Genomic DNA, 23,231 nt, shown 5'->3' on the forward strand with positions numbered 1-23,231 from the left:
GGATGTATTTCCTGATGAGTTAGTAGCTTTACCTCCGGAAAGAGAGATAGAATTCCGAATAGATCTTTTACCTGGAACTGCACCTATCTCGAAAACCCCTTACTGAATGGCGCCTGCGGAACTTAAGGAGCTTAAGTTGCAATTACAAGATCTTTTGGAGCGGGGATTCATTCATGAGAGTGGGTCTCCTTGGGGAGCTCCTGTCCTGTTTGTGAAGAAAAAGGACGGAACCTTGAGTATGTGTATTGATTACCGAGGCCTGAACAACGTTACGATCAAGAATAAATATCCTCTGCCCCACATCGACGAGTTGTTCGACCAGCTGCAAGGAGCAGTGGTCTTCTCCAAGTTAGACCTCCGACAAGGATATTATCAGTTGTTGATTAGGAAGGAGGATATACCGAAAACTGCTTTCAACTCGCGATATGGGCATTTCGAGTTTGCCGTTATGCCCTTTGGACTGACCAATGCTCCCGCCGCTTTTATGGATCTAATGCATAGGGTTTTCAAACCCTATCTAGACCGATTTGTCGTTGTGTTCATTGATGACATCTTGGTCTACTCTAAGACACGCGAGGAGCATGAGGAGCATTTGAGAGTGGTGTTGCAGACGTTAAGGGAACATCAGTTGTACGCCAAGTTTAGTAAATGCGAGTTTTGGCTGGAGAAGGTAGCATTCCTAGGGCACGTGATCTCTCACGAAGGTCTTTCGGTGGACCCGGCAAAGGTAGAGGCCTGACAAATTGGAAGAGACCAGAAAATCCCACGGAAATTCGCAGCTTTCTAGGGCTAGCTGGGTACTACCGCCGTTTCATTAAAGATTTCTCCAAACTGGCAGGACCTTTAACTGACTTGACGAAGAAGCATGGTCGGTTTGTTTGGAACGGCCGATGCGAGACAAGTTTTCAGGAATTAAAAAGAAGATTGACTACGGCTCCAGTACTAGTCTTACCAAATGGAGTGGAAGGGTTCGCGGTGTATGCAGATGCGTCGCGAGAAGGCCTTGGGTGCGTTTTGATGCAGAATCGGAATGTAATTTCTTTTGCCTCTAGGAAGTTGAAGCTTCACGAGCAGAATTACCCGACCCACGATCTGGAACTAGCCGCAGTTGTATCTGCCCTGAAAAAGTGGAGGCATTACTTATATGGGGTGACTTTTGAAGTGTACTCGGATCATAAGAGTCTTAGGTACCTTTTCTCCCAGAAGGAACTGAACATGAGGCAACGACGATGGATGGAATTTTTGGAAGATTACGACTGTACAATCAACTACCATCCAGGAAAGGCAAATGTGGTAGCTGATGCCTTGAGTCGTAAGGTGCAAGTAGCAGGATTGATGATTAAAGAATGGGATTTATTAGAATCCGTATGTGAGTGGAGACCCTGTCTTGGGAGCCATAAGGTGCTATTTAGCAATGTTAGGGTGACCTCCACTCTACTGGAACGTATTAAAGAGGCGCAAAATGAAGATTTGATGGTAAAGAAGTGGAGAGAGAAAGTGGAGAAGGGTGAAACAACGGACTTCAATTTGAGTCCTGAGGGCATTTTGAAATATCGAAACCGAATAGTGGTACCCAAGGAAGAATCGTTGAAAACGGAAATTCTGGAGGAAGCTCATCGGTCCAAGTATACAATCCATCCGGGCAGCAGCAAGATGTATCAAGACCTGAAAGGGACCTATTGGTGGGACAATATGAAGAGGGAAATCGCCCAGTACGTGCAAAAGTGTCTAATTTGCCAGCAGGTGAAAGCAGAGCATCAAAAACCATCGGGTCTGTTACAACCCTTGGAGATACCCGAGTGGAAGTGGGAAAATATCACAATGGACTTCGTTTCCGGTTTACCGAGGACGCAAAGAGGACACGATGCCGTTTGGGTGATCGTTGATCGCTTAACCAAGTCGGCCCATTTCTTGCCGGTGAATATGAAGTATTCCATGGACAAGTTGGCCCGACTGTACATGGACGAGATAGTAAGGCTACATGGGGTGCCTGTAAGCATCGTCTCCGACCGGGATCCACGATTCGTATCTCGGTTTTGGCAGAAGTTTCAAGAAAACCTGGGGACCAAACTCAATTTGAGCACGACCTATCACCCTCAGACGGATGGACTGTCAGAGCGGACGATTCAAACTCTCGAGGACATGCTACGAACTTGCATTCTGGATTTCGGAGGCACCTGGGGTCAACACATGACCTTAGTAGAGTTTGCGTACAACAATAGCTTCCATTCGTCGATTCAAATGGCTCCATATGAAGCTCTCTACGGACGCAAATGCCGCTCGCCGATTTACTGGGACGAAGTTGGTGAAAAGAAAGCACTAGACCCAGCAACTATTCCATGGATGGAAGAGGCTCAAGTTGATACGGCAACGACTTCAAACAGCTCAAAGTCGACAAAAGAGCTACGCGGATAATCGAAGAAAGGACTTGGAGTTTGAAGTTGGAGACCACGTATTTCTCAAGATCACACCTTTACGAAGGTTCACAGCAGGTAAAGGAAAGAAACTTCAACCACGGTACGTTGGACCCTACAAGATCCTGCAGAGAGTAGGAACGGTCGCGTATCGATTGGAACTACCGTCCAGTCTCTCTCGAATCCATGATGTGTTTCACGTCTCAATGCTAAAGAAGTATCATCCCGACCCATCTCATGTATTGCAACCGGAGGAGATTGACGTAGACGAATCGCTTGCATACGAAGAGAAACCTGTCCAAGTGCTTGACCGAAAAGTCAAAGAGCTCAGAACCAAGCAGATTCCATTAGTAAAAGTGCTATGGAGAAACCATGGGATAGAGGAAGCTACTTGGGAAGTGGAAGAAGAAATGCGGAAGAAGTATCCAAACCTGTTTGGGAGTTAAGGTGAGAAATTTCGAGGACGAAATTCTTTTAAGGGGGAGAGAGTGTGAGAACCCATAATTGCCCTAATATTTTCCTAGGGTTTTCCCCCTTAAATTTCATGTTTTCTGCATTTTCTGGCCTAGGAATATTTTCTTGGTGGATTTTATGAGTAATTATAGTTTTTAGATGTTTTTGCTAGCATTGGGTGGTTTTTGAAAAATTACGGATCGATTATGGATGTGGGCCCCACTAGTGCAAAAAGTTCGGAAAAATTCGGCCAATAAGGTTAAGTTTCGGATACTGTGCAAAATTTATCGGGTGTTAAGAGATAAGTAGAGAGTGAGATTTGATTGATGAGAGAGAGAAAAAGAAGTGATAAGAGTGCATTAATGGAGTGACATGTGTCACACAACCATTGGTTGGACTTTGTTGGCAACTATTCACACTTTTGACTTTTGACCAAATTGAGTAAATATCTTGAAAAATTGCTCAAAAATCACCATTTTCTTCTCCTTCATGGCCGATTCTTCCTTGAGCAAAGAAGAAAGAAATTCTTCAACTTTCTAGCTTCCATTTCACTCAATCTTCCACAACTAATCATCTAGATTAGATTCTACTCCATAAAAACCTTTCTTCTAGTGCTAGTAAGTAGTTTGGGAAGTTTGTTTGAAGAGCTAAGGTGTCCAACATCTCCCTCTCTCTTGATTTCTTGGTAAGTGATGCTTGAACACCCTACTACACCTAATGATGCTTATGTTTTGCTTAGAAGTGGCTAAAGTGATGGATTATGTGATTTATTTCTTGATTTGAAGAGTTTTGGTGAAGTTTTCCATTTTATGATGAATTTTCTGGTTTAATATGAATGGGATGTTGTGGCCTTGTATGATGAATGGTAATGGTTTAAAATGACTCTAGTAGGTGTGAATTGTTGATAAATGCAATCAATTTTGGATTTGGATGGAAAAATGGAAAGTTAGGGTTGATCACCCCCAATTCTGTCCGGTTTTGGATCATAGGGATAGAGGCCGAATTGGACTTTGCTCAAAACATGAAAGTTGTAGGTATTGATGAGTTTGAAGTACCTGAAAAATTTCAGGGCATTTGGAGTAGTGTAGAGTGAGTTATGTCATTTTTACTGTTGCTGTTCTGGGTGATCAGAATGTGCGAACTGCACTTGTAATTGGCCATTTTGACTGGAATCGTTTTGGATTTTGATGATGGTGTCTTCTGATGAAATGTACCTTGATGTCTTAGCTATTATATTCCTTTGGAATCAATGCATTTGGACCCATGTAGGCTGAGATAGACGGATTACAGTTTTGTGTGATTTGGGAACCTGCAATTACGGTTCTGGCTTGGTTTTCTGCATTTTTGACCTAGTTGTGCTAGGATTTGGACTGAGTGGCCTTCTACATTGTTGTAGCCCTGTCTTTTAGCTTCGAGATGGTGGGTCTTACGCCCTCATCCGATGAGCGTAACGCATTTTGTGCCATTACCGCATTAGGAGGCCAAAACTGTTTTTGTTGTTGGGACAAATGAGTTCCATTTGCTGAAATTTCTGGTTTGCTATTATGCTTGTTTATGCATATGAAACCCTATTGGGGTTGTTATTGACTTGGCTTTGTGACTCGTTATCGAGTCTTATGGTAATTGTTTACATGTTCTAGGACGTGACGTTAGTGCACGACGTACTAGGGACGACGGTGCATGAAACCTCACTTGCTTAATTGGTGAGTATACTACTCACTTGGATGGTTATAATGTGGCTTTGCTATATGCTAATGTGATGCCTTGAAGGCTTATTTGGCTATTGGAAATGATTAGGGTGAGGGTGTACTTGACCGCCCTCATTCCTTATACTCTTATGAATGACTGCTTACTGTTTCACTGCATAACTGTACTGCTATATGAGTTAATGAATTCCTCTCATGGAAATTGTTTGGGTGTCGGTTGGACGAGTATCCAACGACCCTACGGTACTACTGAGCTCGACCCCGTTGGCATTCAATTGAATCGAGCCAGCGAGGGCTTGGTCGTGAACATTGACTAGCCACGGGGACTGAAATGGGAATCTTGTGGTAATGAGACCCTTGGTTCCGGTGTACTCGAGTATCACCTAAAGCTACTGCTTGGAGTGCGGGCCCGGTTGGGGTATGATGGGTGGAAGGAATGGAAGTGAAGTGAAGTCTACGGTTTGGTACTTTTAACATTGACGGAGGGTCAATGAAGTTGGATCAAGAATGTAAGCGTGGAAATGGGCTCTTGAGAGCCGACCGTATCCTTTTACCGTTTTGTTTTGCTTCTTAATTGTTTACTTGAAATGAACGGTTATGCTTACGTGGTATTGGTTGATTGTGTGATAGTTGCTCACTGAGCTTTAGCTCACACCATTCCATTTGTTTTCCTTACAGGAAAATGATCACTTTTGGAAGTTGGTTGCCAAATTGAGCCATGTATATGCCCATTTTGAATCGCTCTTGCATGAAACCCTAATGTGTATTGGGTTCATTTTTGATTGGCAAACCAAACATGTGTATTCATGATAAATAGCTTTTGACATGCCAATGTGGTTGTAAATATTGGATTTTAGTGTATATATGCTTGGTTGATGTTTGGTTGACTTTCGGAACGATTCGGCTTGCGAACGGCAAAAGAAAAAATTTTGACGGAAAGGCACTGGACCGAATCTGGCCAGGAATCCGGCCAGAAACTGGCCGGATTGTCGGCCGGATTGCCTTGGATTTTTTTTGAATCCGTGAACTTGCTCACTGGACAGTATCCGGCCAATAATCCGGCCGCTAATCCGGCCAGATTCCGGCCGGATTCTGCTGTCCAGGCTACTATTCAACGTTTTCGTTTTTTTTATATTTTGTTATTTTGTTCCTTGTGGCTTGTCCAAGCGCGCTTTTACTTTCCCGAAACGTTCTAGATCGCGTGTAACTGCCCGTAGTCCTGGCGAGAGCTGGGCAGGCAGTCCGCTAACCCCTTTGGTTCGCCTTAGGGGAAGGTGGGGCTGTCACAAAAATGAGCGAGTGTAAAAGTTTTTCAAAAGAAACAATAATCCAATAAACAATAATCACTCCAAAGTATAAGGATACGGATGGCTCTCAGGAGCCAAATTCCCATTGCATCACCAGAGCTTGATCAAGTAATAGTTGACACTCCGTCAACTTTCAAGTAAGTAACCAATCCTGTAGAGCACCACTTAAACTACTCTCTGTCCACCATCCAAACCCCCTACTGGGCCCAAAATCCTCAATAAACACTGGTGGTAATACTCGAGTATACTGATTAGTCGAGAAGATATCACTCCACTCGACGTTACTAACTACCCATGGTTCGTTATCTAATCGACCAAACCCTTGCCGGCTCGACTCGATTAACTAGCCAGTGGGGTTTGGGTCCCCAAAGTCGATGAGATAACACTCCAATCGACTGAATTAAAATAAAAGTATGGAGACGGGAATGAGAGGCACCGCCCACTCGGATAGAGTGTGGTACATACTGCCGCTCCACACTTACAAATCAAGTACAAATATATCAAGTTAATTACAACAATAAACAAGTAGATATCATATTAGGGCAAGTGCGATAAAGTACACCCTTGCCCGATCAACAAATCTCGTATCATGTATTTTCATGGATCAAGTATTAAAACAAGTGTCCAGTTCAACCAGATATTTGGAAGCACTCACCAAAAGATATAAGCCTAGTTCAGCCTCTAACATGATGAAATAGAACCGGGCAGAACTGAAGCTACAATTTCTAGAAATCTGGAATTTTGCTATATTCAAGCTATACTTCTCATTTTTATCTTGAAACTACCACTACTATCTCCTTTATAAGATTATATACCACATGTATACATCATACAACTCCTAAGCCACAAGAAACCCTAACTCAAAAGTCATCCATCTAATCATCAAAATCACTTGAAACAAGCATCACAAGCACAATACTACCATTAATACCCAACTTAATCATGATTAACGGAGAAAGAAAGGTTGATCAGCCATTATACCTCAAGACAAGAGCTTGCAAGAATGATCCTCCACCTCTCCTTGAAATTTTTGGTTCCCTAGCTTCCCAAGCTTCCAAACTAGTGATTGATCGGTTTAGTTTTTCTTGTTTGTACTAAAAAGGTTGGATTCAAGGTTGAAGATTGAAACTCTCTTCACTCTCTTGCTCCTTCTTGCTCTTGGCCAAAAACAGAAAGAAATGAGGGAAAATGGGCTGAAATAAGGGATAAGAAGGCAAGACAAGAGGTTGGTCAAGGAACCATAGATGGTTGACACTTGTCACCACCAAAGCCATCCAAGTTTTGCTTTCTTTTTCCTTGCATTTTGGCCACAATTTTCGGTTATATGGCTGAGGATGAGGGGGGATATTTTGCAAAAATATCAAGGGTATGTGGTGGTAAGGAAGTGGTGGTCAAGTGGTGGGTTCAATCGGTAGTGATCGATACCCGTCGGTTCGAGCCGTTTTTTCTTAAATCACGTATACTAGGGTTTTTACCTTCTAATCACTAACTTATTATCATCACTTCAAATCATATAATATTTCCTCATCCAAAAGTCACTCTTACCTACCAAATTTGATCCTCACTCCGTACCAAATAATCACACTACGAAAAAACGTGAAAACTCTAATTCGCTCTAACTTGAAAACGAAAAGTGAAACCTTACTTTCTAGGTTCATTTACACTTATTGTGGGGTGATTGAGTAGTAAAGCTATTAGAAAGAAATAAACGCCAAATAAAAGGACATTTAAGAAAAATGTGAGGGATTTTATAATTCCCTTGATTCCAGTTAGGGTTTCGGGTAAAATATGAGAGATTTGAGAAAACTGAGTAGTCACAGGTAAAACTAGGGTTTTATTATTTTTTTAGAATTTAGGGTTTCTAGTTTTTAAAACAAAACAATGTCTTAAAATAAAAATAAACTAAAGGAAGCGTAATATATATATATATTTTGAGACTAAACAACAATAGTATCCTAAAAGTTGGGGTATCACAGTCACTCCATTTTACTTCTTGGTATATTATACTAGTAGTTCATGGTAGTGGCTTGACTCGTGCTCGAGTCTCAATTGTGGTTTTCTTGCTTGTTCTAGGTCGTGCCGGTGATCCGGGGCCTACGTCTGAAGCAAACTTGTGAACTTGCTTATTTGACTCGGTGAGTGTACCATTATATGGTTTATTGCTTAAATGACTGTTTGTACTGGTTTATGTGAACTTGGTTGGCTTGAATGAGACGAGAGTGTACTTCATTGCTCTCGTTCTCTTATCTGTACTACTGGCACTGTTTACCTGTGAGTCTATATCTGTGCATGATTTGATATTGTTTGGGCTACGCCCGACAACTTAACTGTGATATTGGAGCTCATACCCATTGGATGTTATTCGAGTCGAGCCGGCAAGGGTCTGGGCAATTCAATAACCAACCTTGGGTTTACTGTTAGTCGAGTGGAGTGTTATCCCCTCGACCCTGTGGTATACTCGAGTATTGCCTCTCTGTTACTGTGAGGTGTTCGGGCCCGGTAAGGGAAATGTTCGGTGTAAGGAATGTGGTGTAAAGTGGGATCTACGGTCTTGTTCTTTACTCCAAACGTTGACGGAGTGTCAATGGGTTTGAGATCAAGTACGGCAAGTGGAAAGTGGCTCTTGAGAGTAGATCGTATCCTTTTAACTTTGGTTATTGTGATGTAATTTCTTATGTGTTCCTTGCCTAAGCATGAGTGTTTCGGTGTGTCTTGTCAGTACCTCACGAGCATAAGCTCACACTCGTTAATTTTGTTTTCCTTCCAGGATCAACTTTTGGAAACCATGATTTTGGAAGCGAGTTGAGCTAGTTGATATTCTTTTGTTTTTGTTGTATAGCTCCTCGAAAGTTGGAAACCTAAATATATCTCATTTCAATGACGCTTTTGATTTGTAAATATACTCACGGGTGTATATATATAAAAGCATTTCTTCATGATTCATGGCCTGTATATTTGTGAATGTATGATCTTTGGTGACTAGATAAAGTTTATTGTTTTGGTAGGGTTTCGGACGTGTTCGGAATTTAAACGAAGAAAGAAAAATTTTCTGGTGGCACTGTTCACCAAATCCTGCGGCGGATATGCAGGGGAAAAATTTGAATTTTTTGAGTTGGCCACTGCCTCCAATCCGGCTAGGAATCCGGCCGGATTGTGACGTGGTAGTTACTATTCATCTTTCGTTTTCGTTTTCATTTTTCCATTTCGTGGTTGTTGAATCATTTAAGCGCGCTAGTATATTTCGAAACATTTTAGTTTGTGTATAACCATCTTAGTAGTCCTGGCGAGAGTTGGGCAGGCAGTTCGCTAACCCCTCTGGTACGTCTTAGGGAAAGGTGGGGCTGTCACACTCACAATCTTCCCCCCTTAAAAGAATTTCATCCTCGAAATTCTAACCTTGCTCTCAAAAATAAAGTTCTGTTTTATAGGGTTTCCTCTGACTCCCAAGTAACTTCCTTTCACCCATGATGCTTCCACAATATTGTACCTAGAGGAAAATCTTACTAACATAACGGCTAACCTGATATGCTGAGGCAGTTCAAAGAAGGTTCTATTCAAGGTGATATAAACTTGGATCTCGAAGAAAAGAAGAGGCAGTAACTACGAAACTTATTTACTACTCTTGCTAGATCTTCAAACATACACTAGGTTTTGGCAAATAGTCCCCAATGTAATCTCCTATCATTTCTACAATTGAATCACTGTACACATACTACTCTCTCTAATCAAAATTCCTTCCTTCATTTCTAACCCTAAATAAAGAATCCTTGTTCAAACCTAAGAAGAGTTTGTAGAAATTGAATCATCGACAAGGATTTAACTCCAAACAAACACAGACATTTAATATCGCTAATTACATTAGGCACCGAGTTTACTGTTAATAAAGGTAGATACAATTCACAACACATATTTCAAAAGATACAACTATTCCAGATAACATATCACTCATTTCTAACGTCGACTATGATAGCAAATTCACCATAGATTCATCCATTATTTTGAATAGTTCCTCACTTGAAGTCCAAGTTTGCCGCATCTAAAACATGCACTAGTTTTTAAATAACACATTCCAGAATGAGTTTGTCACAGATTTCTCACTTAGTAGCTACATATCTCTTCTTGAAGTATCCGCTCTTTCTTTCCTTCCATCCTCTATCCTTCATAGCAAGTTCATCTCCATTAATCTCTTTACTTTGGTATCACGGAAGCTTCTGTCACCACTTTTAATTTGGTTGCTGGAAATATCTTGGGATGCAATATAAGTAGTTGAATGCACTAATTCAAACTTACTTCACAACTCCTCCAGTATCTGTGAGGATCCAAAAGTTATTTTTATATTTTCTTGTATTTTTATTAAGTTAATTTATATTTTCTTTATTTTAATTTACTTGCTTTAATTTCTTGGTTGCTTTAATGGTTGAGTCATGATTTTATCCTTTACCCTTATATAATTTGGCACATGTTAAGTTTCGTAGTGCATTATGCTAGTGTGACCAACTAATGAGGTGTGTACCATAAATTTGGGAGATTAGAGGGAGTTTTGTACAATGGGAATTGAGTGACAAGAGCTGTTAAGAGTTAATTGGAGGAATGCTAAATATCTTGGTGATTAGAGACAAATCAAGAGACAAAAAGATAGGTTTGAACCATATGCCACCAAGTGTTGATCATCCATGCACTCTTGGACCAAGACTAAGTTAGTATTTATCCTTCATTTTCTTACCAAAAAGCTCTTCATTTTTTCCTTCTTTTGGCTGAAATTTTGAGAGAAAAAAGGAGAGAAAACACCTTAAGTTCTAACTTGATTAGTGAGAAAATCAAAGAAAAATCTTAATCTACTTCATAGATCTTTGAAGCTAGCGTGGAAGAAAGTTCTTGGTGAAGTCTTGGAGGAAACCTTTTGGTTTGCATTCTATTTTGAGGTGAAAGAGCTAGGAACCATCTGTTTCTTCTCTTATCTTGAAGTTTATTCAATAAATGAAGTAAAAGAAGCTAAAGGAAGCATTCTTATGGAATATTTCATAGTTTTGTCAAGTTTTATTAAAATTTCCAGCTTTAGTTTAGTTTAGTTTAGAATTTGATATATGTAAAATTTTGCTAGATTTCCTTGCTTAGAATATATATTGTACACCTTATGAGATGTTATCTTGATTATTAGTGATTTTGCCATGAAAATAGGGTTGAAATTTGGAAGGTTAACTTGAGGAATTTAGGGGACAAGTTGCTGGAATTTTTCTCTCGTTGGTTAAGTGAGAGAGAGTGAGAGTTGAGGGGTAAGTTTAGGGTGATTTGGACCTACTTTGCTCGAAATTACTTGAGAACACCTTGATTTTCACATATAGGTTGGATTGTAGCCAAAACCAAGCGATTTAAGGAGAAATGTTGTTTGCCCTAAAAATGTTTTATAGTTGGAAGTGTCTAGCTTTAAAATCGAGATTTTGTCACTTTTCTTCAAAAAGTCATGCCTACACTTAACATATTTTTGCTCCATGCTGTGCCTATGGTAGTGAGCTATATTTACGTGATTTTTCCATTCGTTTTCACAAGTACAAGGTGTGATTTTTGAACCGCTATGTTGGAAGTTTGATAGCTTCTTGTTATATGATATCTAATTGCAGATTTGGAGAGTGGTCCGGAAGTAGCATCCGAGCTTGATTGATAGACCTTAATTAGTTGGTGAGTATACCAATTGCATGGTAGAACTCGCTACTTGATTGAAATGACCTTTTGATGTGACTGAGAAATACTTGACATTAGATCGTGATTGAGTGAATGTTATTGCTATACTCTTGACTTGCTTTGGTTGAGCGAGTGTGCACTTTATCGCACTTGCCCTAACTGGATTAAAGTACTGTGCACTATTTGCTAGTGAATTGATGTTCTTGTACATGATTTGAAAGTAACTACTTAGGATCCAAAACCCCATCGGCTAGTTAGTCAAATTGAGTCAGCAAGGGGCTTGGTCGAGGAGATTGACGAACCATGGACAGTGTTTATTATTTATTTCACTGGATGCATCCTTTGAAACTGTTATACTTGAATATTACCTCTACTATTATAGTTCGGGTCCGGTAAAGAGTTGAACGGTGAACGGAGATTGGAGATAAGCGGTGCTCTACTGGACTTGTTACTATACTCCCATGGTTGGCGGAGTGTCAACAGATCCTGGTCAAGTTGCTATTGAAATAGCTCGCATGAGTAGACTGTATCCTTATGCGTGAAAGTGTTAATTGCTTATCTGACTTGTTTACTTAAAATGTTAATGATTTATTTTGTAATATATGTAACTGCCAACTTGCTAATTTGTTTGCATGTTGTCTTGGTACCTTATTGGGCGTTATCTTATTCCATTAGTTTGTTTTTCTTATTGGGGGTGAAATCGTGGGCGAGTGAGTTGGAAAATGCTGGCGTTTTGGTCTAGACTCCTTGTCTTTTGCTCTAGTGTTCTCCTAATTTTAGCAGTTGGACTTGAACTTGAATCTCTTGTTATATTATGAGTCTATATGGGAATTTGATAACCACGAATGTATATATCTAAGTTTTGAAGTTGATATTGTTTTTGTTATCAAGGTTTTGATTTGTATTGGGACTTGTACGTGAAACTTGGTGAGAGTTGGGTCGGCAGTCCGCCAAACCATAGGGTATGCCCTAAGGGTAGATGGGGTCGTCATAGTATCCCTTCGTATTTCCTTTTCATTTCCATATTCTTACTTAGTAATTCAGTTTTCTCCATATACTCATGTTTCCATCGTCCTTCCCGGTGTTCAGCCAATATCTTTTGGAACTCTACCTTCTTTTGAAGAACCTCTATTTCCTTATGTATATGTTTCAAATTCTTCAAATCATCAAATCACTTAATCTCAGATGATAGCCTAACAGACAAATCAAAGTATCTAAACAAGTAGTTAGTCACAAATAAAAACTCTAACCATATAACTCTTAAGTTCTTTTGCTTCCAAGTCATCCATGAAAAACTACTCTTAACTATTCTCAAACTAGATAAACAAGAAAGCTAAACACAAGTTCGCAATATCTCAAGATACTATGACACTAACTCCCACTAATGCCTTTTACAATCTTCAATCAGGGCAATCATCATAATTTCGCCAAAAGTTCGCTTACAAGATTAGAACCCAAACCCTCTTTCCTCAGAATCTCCATACATAATCCAACACTCTCAATCTTAGATGATTTACATCCTTACATTCCTACCACAGTACTAATCAAACACCACAAAAGTATCAGTAACACAAAAGTATCATACATATTTCACCATGAACGAGCCGCTCCTTTAACTTGAATACTACAAAAATCACTTAACTTTCCTTTGCGTACCCTACGACACCAAAGATAGTGATCATATCTAATATCTCGAGAAAAATACATATGTAACTTAAGTCAAATTGTACCAAACGCAAGTAAGCACATAACAAGTCCACACATTCATAGACAAACTTAACCAAGTCTGCAAAGCTAGCAACTTAATTATTCACGACAACCAGCAAATTTCAAATCTAGCCACTAACTAGAGAAACCCTAGTCAGACATTTATTGGACTAATCCATAATAGCACTCATAGATCCAATCTCCTTAATCGATTCTACTTTCTCAAATTCAATCGTAATTTCTATTCACATCATAATGCAATATACTATAGTATTCCCAAATTACAGGTATTCCATCAGAAGCAGTATTCAGTACTCAAGTACAAGAATCCAAAACTAGGAGAATTCACAACTCAGGCCGACCGCTCCAAAGTGCAAATCAAACAAATTTGAGTTTTCTACTTGACATACTATATTCTTCCCAAATCACAGGTATTCCATCAAAAAAAGTATTCAGTACTCAAGTACAAGAACCCAAAACTAGGAGAATTCACAACTCAGGCCAGCTACTCCCAGATGCAAATCAACCAAATTTGGGATTCTTACTCGACATACATATCTATTTTCCCCAACAATAGTAAGTAGTTCCACACTTAACAGGCCATTTTCCCACAGTCTGAGAACCCTCTCTTAGCTTGAGCTCATTAAGACATCTGATACCATCTGTGATGACCCCACCTCCCCCTAGGGTGGACCCTAGAAGTTAATGGACTGCCTGTCCAATTCTCGCCATAACTCACTTACTAACTTTAACGAGAGAGATAACATTAACTCCAAAGTAAGCATGAAACTTCTCAATCAAACATTACAAACCATCCAACTTTCCAAAACATCCATACTTATGTGCACAACTAAATGGATTGACATACAAATAGTTCAATCAATTCACTAAATAAAAATAAGATGGCAATTACTTAAAGCGAAGACTGTAACTCTCGAACTCACTAATTTTCGGATCCACAATTCCAACCTCTGTTAAGGAAAATAAATAATGGGGTGAGCTAAAATTCCAATGAGGTTCCAAGAAAACATGCTGTCAAATTGGCAAGATAACAATAACATATATCAAAATCTTAAAGCGAAGAAAATAAACAACTACAAGCGAAGGAATTAACAGTTCACATATTCAAATAAACAATTTAACACAGTAAGAATAGGATACGGATAATGATACAATGGCTCCCGTCAGGTTTTAGGCAGAGCACCTAGCCCTATTCAGGATTCAAGTGTAGATTGAACTAATGCGATGGCTCCTGCCAGATTCCAGACGTAGCACTTAGTCCCGTTCAGTATTTCACTCACAGCTAGTTCAACAGTAGCATTTTCTGAGTTCGTTGATACTCTGTCAATGTTTGAAATGCATAGCTATCTTGTGCAAATAATCTTGTGCAATCTTGTGCAAATAATCACATTGATTTTCTCCTTACGCATAGCTATCTTCAAAATTTTCTCAGAGATTTTACTCAGCCTTTCTTTTCGCCCTTCTCCTCTCTGCTACTTTCTTCGACTTTACTCAACTCTTGGAAAAACTTTGCAGAAGTTTAGTTTAAAAAGAAGGATCCTAAAAATAATTTAGAGTACTATGAATTCGTCTTGAGGATTGGATAGAAATTTGATAAGAAAATTATTTAGAACAGTGTAAAAACACACGGAAAGAGATTTTTATTTCAAGCACTTTTTACAGACACTTTTCCTTATTTTCGGATGCCTCTTCTGTCTGTGGAAGCTCCCACTTACAGAGAGACAAAACGACTCTTTAGAAAAGTAAGGGGTACACAGTAACCTGGCCTTTACTATTTGTATAGTAACCTGGCCTTTACTATTTGCATAATAACCTGGCTTTTACTATTGCATAGTAACTTGGCCGTTACAAATTTCAACCAAATTTACAGTTGGTCATTCAGCACATTTGACCTTTATTAAAAATACAATAATCAAAACATACATATTTTCCCCAACAGTCTGAGGAATCTTGAGTATCTGAAGGAGTATTGCCTAGATCTGTAATGTTCATCTTTTTGATCCAATCTTCATGGGCTCTTCTGTTTCTTCTTTTGTTGGCTTGTCTTTAACTCTCACTTTGATTCGTCTTCTTCTTGAGAAAGATGTAGTATTTTCTTCTGGCTGAGAATCCTGCATAAAATTAGCATTTATCATTTGTTCATAGTCTTTTCTTGCTTTTTGGACTGCTGACCAATGTGGATGAGATGATCCATAATCTCCGGGCCAAATTTTTGGAGGAATTACACTATTTGCTTGGAAATGTAGCATCGTATATCCATTCTCCGGGCCAAATATTCACTGGTCTGTGAAATGTAGCACCATATATCCATTGTATGAAGAAAATAGATTGTTCCACCATTCTTTGAGTTTGAACCATAATAGGAAATTTTGAAGATTTTGAGCCAAGTCTTTTATTTGTGAAAAGAACGGACTTTGGAATTCCATCAGTAAATGATATTGATGACAGAGATACCACATTACCCATAAAAGAGGTAGAAGAAAACTATGACAGCCCCACCTTCCCCTAAGGCGTACCAAAGGGTTCAGCGGACCGCCTGCCCAGCTCTTACCGGGACTCAGTCGTTCACTTCAGTCCTCACTTAAAACCGGAATAAAACCACAGGAATAAATATATCAACAATCCAAAACTTAAAGCAAAACTTATATACATTTCTATCTCAAAAGGGAGTACAAACATCAAATACACAAAAGTTCTCAATTCGTCATACATTCAGCCCGTGCCAAAAGGTAGGGCGAGAACCATTACAAACATCTGAAACAAGTCTAGGCTAGTCTATACCGAGCTCTCGTCCTTGCTCGCCTTCCCCTGTTAAGGAAAACAAAACTTAAGGGATGAGCTAAAAGCTCAGTGAGGTTCCAAACACATAAACAAACAATGAGTTCAATACATTAACTATAGATAGCAAGTAATTCCAGAAACATGAAAATATAAAGCAATAATAACATTCATTAAAAGGATACGTGCTCACATGGAGCCATTCGTTCATTCTCCTTTCATTCCCTTATTCCTCCAATCATTTGAAAATGCATTTCGATAAGTAAAATCCCTCATTTGCATTGACATTCGTTCGTTCATTTCATTCACCCTCTCCTGGACGTTGGCCAGGCTCCACCAGACTACACGGTAATTTCGAGTATACCAAACGTTCACCCAGGGTCACTAAATCGCCCGACCGAGTCCACTTCTGGCTCGAGTCGATCTGTAACGAAGGGCAAGGGCCCAGTTCAGCCAAACGGCTTACATTCATGTGCAACTAGCATTTAATTATTTAATCATTGAAAATTTCACATTCATTTAGATCGAGTGCGATAAAGTACACACTCGCCTAGAAAACTCATTTTAAGCCACCATTGAAAATATTTAACATGTTATCATTCGTTCATAACAAGTCATATAATCAAGAACAAGCCACATAGTCAATGAAAATATAACAAACAAGGAACACTCACTTATTTACACAAAATAACGTCCAAAATATCCTTCTGGATAACACCCTCAATCACCAAGGAACCCTAATATAATCAAAAGAATACATTATGCTTCAACCATCAAAGATGTAAGTGATTCAAAGAAAATTCGAATACGTACTAGTACAAGGTATAAATATGGTTTTGGTAGTGAAAAGAGGACATAAGTAAAATATTTGTAAAACTTATGCTCACTCGTAAAACTTTAAAATCTCCATTTGAGTCGAAGTGACAAAGAAAACGTCTATCTATTAGTCAAAAATTTCATTTTTCCAAGGGTACCAGTTCGGCCAAGTTCTAACTTATATACCTCGATAACAGAAGACGCAAATATCCTAGATGGTTCACGTGGTATTCGCTCTCAAGCCTTACTCGAGTCGCAAGTAGGTCTACCTAGTCCTCGAGCGTAAAGTTGGGCAGCACGCCCTTTGTGTTTACCTATTTTCCAGCCATATATGGCTTCATTCTTTTCCTCAATCAATCCCAAAGTCACACAGAAAATCATCTCATTTCAATAGCCATTCCATATGCTCAAAGTCATACAAGTACAAAATCAAGCTAGGAACATGTGCGGAAATGAAGTTTGAGTCAAGAAACAAAAGACAGATTTGCCGTCACTTAGCGTAACAAAAACTTAGGGTTTGTGCAATAAACACATGAGCAAATGGATACTCTGGATTAATTCCAAATGGATTGAGAATAGAACCACCATATTCTCTGAGAACAGTTAATTTGTGGTTTGTTCTATTTCTTTCTAGATTTTTCCTCTCCCAAGGTTGAGGAATATCAAAGATTTCCGGTGGATGTAAATCAGAGGGAGGAATATATGAAAACATCGTTGCTGATGAAGGGGGATTTTCTTGATAAGAAATCATCAATAATATTATTTTTTCCTTTGATATGCTAAACAATATAAGAAAACTATGAAAACCAGTTTGACCATCCGAGTAATTGGGAGCTTGGAATCAATTTTTGCTTGAAATTGAGCATTTTTGGAAAACAACTCATGTCCATCTGTGAGGACTCGCAAAATTTACTTATTTAATCTCCTATTTCTAGCTTATTTAATTATTTATTTGGTCTTTTACTCCGAATATTATTTTCTAAGCTCTTGAGACCTAATTACATGAAAATATAGTTTCATTATATTTTTAAAATGACTTGTTTCAAAAATTAATTTTCGGAAGCTCGTTTAGTGAAAATAGTGAACACGTCTTTGGAAATCTTGATCGATTGAGAGTACAATAGGTTTGAAATATTGGAGACATGTACAATGGACCTAAATTCGGTATTTTAATGTTTAAATACTCAAGTGATAGTTATTAGTACTATCGTTATAAGAATTTCCCGGAAGTTTCGCGTTATAGCGGTAAAATTGGCGGTACGCGTTTTCACACGCGCGACTTTATTTGAGGAACTTTAGACCCTTGTTTCGAGACAATTAAGAGTGAATAATGTTTATATTAACATGAGTGCATTAGAGGTTTAGTGCACTAGTGAACCAAACGCGCGAGAAAATCGAGCCTAAAAACGTGCCAAACGAGCCTTACAAGAGTTGACTTTGGAGCAATTTTTCACCACACATTTAATCTTCTTTGAGAAGCCAACTTAGATCAAAATCACACTCTCTCTTCTCTCTCCTCACAGCCGGCCAAGCTCCTCTCTCTCTCTAACTCATTTGCAACAAAAATTCTGCACACTAATCTCAACCAAAACTACCCCAAATCACCTCCAAATCACACCAAACTTGGAGACCACTTAGCAAACCTCTTGGAGGTTGGATTTAGCTAACAAAAGGCTGCATCTTCACGGGTTCTTGGAGCTTCAAGAGGGCCGAAATTTCTGATCTTGCACACCCAAGGAATAGGTAATGATCAACCCTTGGATTCTTGTCTTTTGGAATTTATATAGCAAGATTAAGCTCATGCATGCACTTAGTTAGCTTGTTTATGGTGAAAATGAAATGAGTGGGCTCTTGGTATTCCCACACTTGGGTTGTTGTTGCTGATTTAAGGATTAATGTTGGATTTAATGGTAGTTTAGTGGTTATAATGATGAGTTTATGGAGTGTTATTGTTGGAAACTCAAAGTAGAGGTCTTGGCAAGAATTTCTGAAAATGCCCCTGTTTTGTTCGGCCATAAGAAGGCCCATTTTTGGTGATCTATTGGCATGAACCTGATGTATATATGTTATATTATGTGTGTAAAAATTTTCGTTGGAAAACATTAACGTTTGGTGGGTCAAATGAATTTTTCTCCTAAAAGTGGCAATCTGGAAATCTGTTCCGTATTGCACTGTCCAGCGTTGGAATTTTGGCTATAACTCTGTCCTCGGATGTCGAAATCATGTGCCGTCGGTGGCGTTTGAAACTAGACATTCCTAGCTTTAATTTGGTATAAAATGAACGTTCTGATTCCTTGTGAGCAAGCCGAACCAAATGTTTTAAGTTCGCTGTCCTGTTGCTCTGTTCGTCTGGAATGAAGTGTTCAGGCAGCAACTTGATGCCCGAATTTGAACCAGATGGGTGCCGAATTTGGGAATGACTTCTTCTGTGATATTTTAGTACTATGAATGTATTTTCCAACGGCGTAAGCCATGCTCAATTTCGAGCTATATTGACTGAGTTGTGACTGAAACAAGTGGACTGCTCTGTTTTGGAAAACCCTAATGTTGGGACTGGTTTGGAACCAAATCTTGGAATGAACTTGTTAGTTGATGTTTTTGATATTAAACACTTACCAAAGATATTATGGGTGTATCTTAGACCCTTATTTCACAAATGAACCATGGTTGGATAACTTTCTTGGTTAGACGATTGGAAATTGGGAAATGCAAGTCAAAGGCAGTTTGCCTTATAATTTTCCTGAACTTTGGTTGACTAATTAACTATCTTACCGAAAGTATTTTTCCCTGAAATTTGATAGAGTGGTACCTTTCATATGGGAGTAAAATACTGCCAATTTTGGTACCAATCCAAGTTCGTTTCGATACCCAATTAAATTTCTAGTGTTGGAGGTTCAAAACTGGAAATTCTTCTTCAGTCTTGAATCTTCCTCAACTTGGGGCTACTATATCTTGGTGCTCGAAACTCCGTTTCTCAATCCGCTTGTTTTGTTATACTCTTGGATTGCAACACTATTTGATTTCCAAATTTCAAAGGTTAGTTCAAAACAAGTGAATTTTACTGAATTTCCAAAATTGGCCAAAAACCAACCTTGAAACTGTCTTAGTATTCTACAGCAGTAACTTTGATCCAACTTTTGAATACCTTCCATTTCGAATCATGGAAAAGTGTCTTCTAGAAACTTGTAGTACTCGGAATGTAGTTTCCAATGGTATCAAGCTTTCCAATTTTGGACCTACGTAGTGCAAGATACGATTTTTCTAGAATTGACACCCAAAGCTAAAATTTGACAATTTCTTAGAAATGAGATTTTGGAAACTTGCCTTCTTTTCTCGATACCGATTGAACATTTTTAACTCGATTTCATGAAAAATGTTAGTCTCTTTCTTTAGACTTTAAAACTTTACTCTTGAGCCTCGATTATTAATAATTAAGGCCCAATTCATGAATTCCCTTTAGATTGTACAACCTTCTTTGATAAGTAGGAGTTCTAAGTGATAGTGTATAATAGTTAATGGTTGTTTACTCAGGCACTCGAGGGAATCTCCAAGGGGAACTCGGAGCGGACACCTAAAACGCTTGTTTGAAAACTACTCGCTTGTTTTGACTAGGTGAGTGTTCCATATAGGAATACGTAATTGGAATAAGTCTATGACATGCATAACCCATGATTATTAAGTGTTAAGTGCTATGTGTTAAGTATTTACCATACTCATGCCTATTTAAGGAATGTATACTTGCATTGTATATCTACATGAATTGGTTAAATCATTAACCATATCAAATGACCATATGAACTCGATACATGCTTAACTTGCTAGATTGTTTACTTAGTCTACTTGGTTTTGAAAAATGGAGTCGAGTGTGTACTTTATCGCACTCGTTCTCTTTTGAGATGAATAATTCATGCTTGAAAATACTCGAATAACATGACTTGGTATGCTAAGGTTGCATACGTCGTTGGAGTGAATCTCCTCGACTCTCACGTGGTAAAAATGGGATAACGGCCAATGATGGCCTATGCATATGACCAATGCTTGTCAATTAACCGTCAACCGTGAACAGTTAACCGTTAACCGTGAACCGTTTACCAACCCACATGACTACCTGATTACCTGACTATTTGCTCATATGATTTCTAATCTATATGATTATTCGATATCCGTGAATTATATGCTCCCATGAAATCAACTTGTATTGCTTACGTGCTTACGTGCTAAGTATCCACTTGATCACTTGATTATCATGAATCACATGTTATATGAAGTTGTCCATCATTGTTAGGCGAGTGTGTACTTTATCTCACTCGACCTACTCAAATGATGAATTTTACCTTTTGTCGAATTACTTGATTACTTGTGCATGTTGTAAGCTCTAAGCTAAACTTGGGCCCTGCCTCGGTTACTGACCTACTCGAGCCAGGACTGGGCTCGGTCGGGTAGGTTGGAACCCTGGACAACCGTTTCGGTATACTCGAGTATTACCACTGGAGGGATAAGGTGATGGCCAGTCAAACCGAGGGGATCCGGAAGTCATAAGGTGCAGATGACCGACAGAGTTCCACTGGAACACCGTATCCTACAGTATATGTTTACCTTGTATCATGATTATTGTTTCGTGCTAAAATGCCAACATGAAATCCCGAGCTATGCCTGTAATAAGCTCCAATCACTCGTGAACTATACATGCTAATGTCTCATACCATGATAAATGTCTCAAATTACCGTACAAAGATTATCACCTCATGATAACATGCCATTGTGTAACCTTGAACCATGCATATGATATGCCCAACTTACTTGATTTATTTGAACCGTTAGAGTGTCTTGGAACCTCACTGGGCTGTGTAGCTCATTCCACGTTGTGGTTTTCTTTTACAGGGTTCGAGACCAAGGGTACTCGTGAGTAGTACTAGAATGTTTTCTTTTGAAGACTTTAAGTTATATTATAACGGATGGCTATTGTACCATTTTCCGTTGGGTTGTATTTAAGCTTGAAAGCTACTTAGTTGTAAGTGTGAGATATTTGAAGTACCTTAATTGTGTATTGAAGTTAATTAAAGTATTTCGAGCTCTTGAATGATGGATTGTAGTGAGTCCTGGCGAGAGCTGGGCAGGCGTCCCGCGGATACCCTTTGGTTCGCCTTTGGGAGAAGTGGGGGCGTCACACCATATCAATCTTGAAATGGCATGGTCTAAGGTAAAACACAAATTTCTCAATTCCATGCTTGACTGCCAGAATTTCTTTGAAAGAAGAATGGTAGCGCATTTCAGAAGATTTAAACCTTCCACTAGCAAAACCACAACACCTTCTATTTTTAGGAGATATTTATTCGACGAGAAATGCATCCCAAAACTTATCACTAGCATCAGTTTGAAGCACAAGATGTTTAGTTGAAGGAACATGAAGGGTAGGAAGTTCAGTAAGAGTCTTTTTCAGACTTGTTGATCTTGATCCCTATCTTTTGATGTTTACAAAACAAATGGATGATACTAATATTTCTTCAAGATATACTTTCAGTTTTGAAGTTGTTTGATTCCATGAACAAGTGCAATTGAAAGGGGACTAAGTATGCTGAAGCTGTCGGACGCTCAAATAGTCAGGATCGGACGTCCGAAAGGATGAAGAACATCAAGAAGGAAACTCTGTCGGACGCTCGTAAGGAAGCATCGGACGTCCTGAAGGATCGGACGCATGCTTCGGACGCACATCAATCTCATCGGACGTCCTAAAAATTCCACGAAGATTTGATAACTCTCTGGACGACGTTCGGACACAGAAGCTCGGACGATAAAATACCATCGGACGTCCGAACGACAACTTGGCTGATTTTCGGACGATGGGATCGGACGGTGATTAATCTGTCGGACGTCCGACGTCCCCAACGGCTAGTTGACTATTCAGCTACTTTCTATCCGTTGGATGCTTTAATGAGGCACTTTCTTGGTCCTATATAAATAGTGGTTGGTTAGATACTTCAGATAACTTTTGCACACTTTGTTTACAAGATCTCAAGAGATATTTTAGCTAGAAAATAGTCTCCAAAGCTAGATTTGTAGTCTTAGTGGTGTGAGTTTCATTGTAAGCTTTTCATTTGTGAGTGAATCTTTCATGAGTGTAGCTCTGTGAGGGTTGTCCTGAGGGATAGTAAAACGTCCTGGCTTGACCGAGTGGAGTTCGGGGCAAGGAGGAGGTGAACCTTCCTTTGTACACAAGAGTGATTATAATTCATCAACTTGAAGTAGCTTGTCTCAATTAATCTACAAGCTCAAGAGGAGTTGGGTAGTTAATTGGTTTGCAACTCTTTCCTTTTTATTTACTAATTGTTACGTTTATGATCTTTAATTTG

The 23,231-nt window shown here is 39.1% G+C and overlaps 1 long non-coding RNA gene across 1 annotated transcript; it reads left to right on the forward strand.

Annotated features, from left to right (window-relative positions):
* Positions 1-18,387: 18,387 nt before the first annotated feature.
* LOC140005760 (uncharacterized) lies at positions 18,388-21,955 on the forward strand. Its single transcript, XR_011813329.1, has 3 exons — positions 18,388-18,624; positions 20,413-20,493; positions 21,763-21,955. It is a non-coding gene; the product is annotated as an uncharacterized lncRNA (long non-coding RNA).
* Positions 21,956-23,231: the final 1,276 nt, after the last annotated feature.

Source organism: Coffea arabica, chromosome 4e (assembly GCF_036785885.1).
Source record: "Coffea arabica cultivar ET-39 chromosome 4e, Coffea Arabica ET-39 HiFi, whole genome shotgun sequence".
Lineage (NCBI taxonomy): Eukaryota > Viridiplantae > Streptophyta > Magnoliopsida > Gentianales > Rubiaceae > Coffea > Coffea arabica.